Source organism: Fukomys damarensis, unplaced genomic scaffold (assembly GCF_012274545.1).
Source record: "Fukomys damarensis isolate Sample0158 unplaced genomic scaffold, DMR_v1.0_HiC HiC_scaffold_11, whole genome shotgun sequence".
Classification (NCBI taxonomy): domain Eukaryota; kingdom Metazoa; phylum Chordata; class Mammalia; order Rodentia; family Bathyergidae; genus Fukomys; species Fukomys damarensis.
In genome coordinates, this window is record NW_022900923.1 from 48,078,154 (window position 1) to 48,082,730 (window position 4,577).

The window sequence follows — 4,577 nt, forward strand, 5'->3', positions numbered from 1 at the left end:
GACGCGCTCCCGGAAGCGCCCTACGGCGTCCGGACGTTGGGCGTCTGGTCGTCTGGGCCCCGGCCTCCAGCGGTGCTCAGCACCCTGGGCCTGTGTGGCCCGGCCAGAACAGTTGTTTTCCTGCGGTTTCCAGTACGTGATGGTCCCACGCGGAACGTGGCTAAACGTGAGGACAAACGGCAGGGGCCGCGCCGGCACCCAGTTCCCGCCCCACCTGGCCTCTAGGCCCCCTGACCTTCCCGTTCTCTGGGTCACTCACTCCCCGACCGACCCACACCCGGCCTAGATCCCCGCGCACGAGCGCCTGTCAGGGGCGTTCAGAGCACCCAGGCGGTGACGTCCGACCGCCGCCCTCCTTCCCGCGCATGCAGCTCTTACCTCCCCGCAGGCTTCTCTGCCAAGGCCCCCCTCTCTGCGCGCCCCCCTTTCCTTATAACCCTTTCTCTTAACAGTAACGACTGAAGGGTGCTTTAGGTCTAAGGCACTGAACTAAGCGCTTGACACGCATTTTTACTTACTCTTCACAACAGTCCTTAAGATTTTTGAGAAAAGTTTCATGGCTCAGATGTGTGAGAGTTGAAATTCGAATCTCCTTTCTCTTTCCTAAATACGTGTTTGTCCCCACCCCTTTTATTTGCTCCTCCTGATTTTTTTCTAAATGCTATCTAGAATTGTCTCATTTATAGAAAATTGGCTTCTGCCCGAGAACCCTTTCCCCATAGCTCTCCTCACGCTAACGCTTACGTGTTCTGTTCTGTCAAGTATCTAAGCTCTTACCTTAATATGTTGCGCCTTCGGATTTTGTTTTGTTTTGTTTTGTTGGTACCGGGATCGAACTCAGGACCTTGCGCTTGCTGGGCAGGCGCGGTGCCACTGAGCTAAATCCCTGGCCCTGTGTTGTTGGAATTTGCTTCTAGACTGAAGATGTGACCCCATGCTTGAGGGCTTGCCTAGCGTGCCCAAGGCTCTCAGGTCAGTCCCCAGTCGTCATCTCCTCCCCCACACAGAGGAAAACCAGAGCGTGCTTATGCTTACTTTTAAGATTTGCCCCTTACTCAGCACCTCCTGCACATTTCCTTGCTCCTTCCTGAGCACGACTTTCATTACCACTGTCCTCGGCAAACATCTGAGCAGCTAGAAAGACAATACTGATAGGGTTTTCCAAGAATTCTGAGCTTTAGTTCCTGACCTTTGGAGAAATGACATTCACAAAAAGGAGCAAGTAAATGTTAACTCAGTTGTACAAGAACCCAAATTCTACAAGAGCAACTTCCGACAAATCAGTTTGTCCAAGTGTTAAGATCAGTTCCTCATGTGTAAAATGTTAAATTAAGCTAGATTATAAAATATTTCACGTTAGAATTCAGAGAAGGGAAAGATTACGCTATACTCAGGAGGGAGTTGTTGCAGGAGGCATAGTGGTTTTTTGTTTTGTTTTGTGCTTTGGTACCAGGATGGAACTCAGGACCTTGTTCTGTGAGGCAGGAGCTAAATCCCCAACCCTATTGTATTATTGATATAGAGACAAGGATTAAATTCAAACACTCCCTGAGCACATTCTTAACATTTTGAGCATCTAATAAAAAGGTAGAAGCTGGGTATGGTACGGTGGTGGTACAGGCCTGTAAGGCTGAGGCAGGTGGATTGCAAGTTTGAGCCCAGTCTGGCAATTTAGTTTGTCCTTGTCAACATAAGAAAACAACAAAAAGAAAGACTGAGAGCTCAGTGAGTTCTGAATTCAACCCCAGTAATCCCCCCACACCCCTGAAAAGAGCTAGACCTTGCTCTGGAAATAGAATTCACATTCACATAACATGTTATAATCAATTTTAGCAGGCTCATGACTTCCTTTTTCCATGTGTGTTCAAAAATGCCAGGTTTTGGCAAATAGAATAGTATAAACAACTCTATATTCATACATTTTATAATTTAAAATAGATTACTATAAAAACTTACCCGTAGCTGGGAATGTAGCTCAGTGGCACAGTGCCTGCCTGTCAAATATGAAGCCCTGAGTTCAATTCTTGGCACCAGAAAAAGCTTATGCAAGAAGAAACAGATAAGTGGAGTGTTCTGATAACTATTAAAAAAGAAACCATCAACAGAACTAAGAGACAACCTACCATGTGGGAACAAATTTTTACGAGCTGTTCCTCAGACAAAGCACTATTATCTAGAATATATAAAGAACTCAAAACAATCAACCCCCCAAAATATAAAGACCCAATTCAAAAATGGGCATCTGAAATGAACAGACATTTCTCAGACAAAGAAGTAAAAGTAGCAAGTAAGTATATGAAAAAAATGTTCCACATCACTGGTCATTCAAGAGATGCAGATGAAAACAATAATGAGATTCCACCTCACCCCGTAAAGAATGGCTGCTATCAAGAAATCAAACAATAACAAATATTGGCGGGGTTGTGGGGAGAAAGGAACCCTTCTCCATTATTGGTGGGAGTGCAGACTGGTGCAACCACTATGGAAATCAATATGGAGATAACCTTAAAGAGCTGGGACTAGAGGTTCCATTTGACCAAGGCATCCCTCTGCTGGGTATCTTTCCAAAAGAATTAAAAGAATCATATCACAGTGATATATGCACACTTATGTGTGTAGCAGCACAGTTTGTAATAGCTAAAACTTGGAAACAGCCCATTTGCCCATCAGTTGGAAACTGGATAAAGAAGATGTGGTTTTTCTATAAAATGGAATTCTACTTAGCCATAAAGAATGAGAAATTAGATTCATTCGTAGTAGAATGGCTACATGTTGAGGATATACTCCTAAGTGAAATAAATTACACATGTAAATACCGAATAGTTTCTCTGGTGTGAATAAACTATAATAGTATGTAAGATCCTAATGAAATAATTGACAATGTGAAATAGGAAGAAAAGGGCTAAAGGTGTAGGGAAAGTGGGAAGGGTAGGTGAAAGCTAATAAGGGAAAAGAAAAAATAGGAGAAAATGGAAATAAAGTGTTTATAAATGGGAAGGAGAGGAGGGGGTGAAGGGAGGGCAGGGACAAGGGGAAAAAATGAGAACCAAGACCTGTTATATAAAGGTACAAGATCCCAATAGTGAATGTAACTGTACTTTATACCTAAAATGTACCAATGAACTCAATGAGGAAAACAAAAAACTAAAAAAACTAAAAAGAAAATACATATAGGCCACTTCTAAGATTTGGCTATTCTGAGTTGTGCAGCTATAAACACAGGTACCATGTATTGCTGTAATGTGGCTTTAACTCAGGAACACAACTAAAAGAGGAATAGCTGGGTTAAATGAAATTTCTAGTTTTAGGTCACTGAGAAGTCTCCATACTGATTTTCAGAGTGGTTGTAGTGGTTTACATTTCCACCAGTAATGCAGAAGGTTTTGTCCTTCAGCCTTGCCAGCAGCTTCTGCAGAGCAAAGGAGACAATTCATTCTTCACATAGTGAAGAGACAACCTACAGAATGAGAAAAATATTTTGCCAGCTATTCCTCTGAACACTGATATCTAGAATATATAAGAATTATAAAAATTAGACCCTCCAAAAATAAACCCAATGAAAAAAATGGGCAACTAAAATGAATGGACATTTAGAAGAAGTAAAATGGCCAATAAATCAATGAAGTTCAACATCATTGGCCATTTGAGAATGCAAATTAAAAATATCACAGAGATTCCATCTCATTCCTGAAAGAATGGCATTCATCAAGGTTTCACTTTTAAAGGCTTTGCAACTTACTATAGTAGCCATGTGGTCTTGGGTAGGTTACTTAGCCACTCTATCTTAGTTGCAAAAGTGGGATAATAATAGTTGTTTTGTTATATGTATTGAAGGAAGCACTCATATACAGGATTTAAAACATCGTCTGGAATATAGGAAACAGTTAATATTTAATATTATTACCAAGGTAAGCTTCCAGGAAGCTGGCTCTTTATTAGGGATCCAACCAAAATAGACTGAGGAGCTGAAACTTGTACTTGGCTACCCCAGAATTCATCACTTTTATTCAGTTTTTCCTATGCCACTTATTTTTTAGATTTTATTTTTATTAGTACATTTTTGCAGTTAATAATGATTACATTCCTTGTGGGGAGTTGGTACTGTGCATAATACATCTTAATCCTTTCATTCTTTTTATGCCCCCTTCCTCCTCCTCCCTCCTTTATTTGTTCCCTTCCTATTTACAAAAGATCTTAGTTCAGCCTACAGAAGATCTTATGTCAGCCTGCTTTGATTTTCTGACATCTGTTGAGTAATGTTTCCCTCTGACGTCTTCTTTATTTACTTCTTTGTTGTGGATTTCTTAATTTTTTAGTACTTACTGTGTGTATGTGTGTGTGCATTTGTATGTATTACAGGGCATTGAACCTGGGGATACTCTTACTGCTGTATCTCCAGTCCCCCCACTTTTTTTGTTTTTTTTTGAGACAAGGTCTTGCTAAGTTATCTAGATTTGCCTCAAACCTGTGATCCTTCTTCCTATTGAAGTAACTGGGATTACAGGCCTGTGTCACTGACCCCAGCTTTAATTATTGTTTTCTATAGCTGTGCTTTTTTTTTTTTTTTTTTTTTCTTT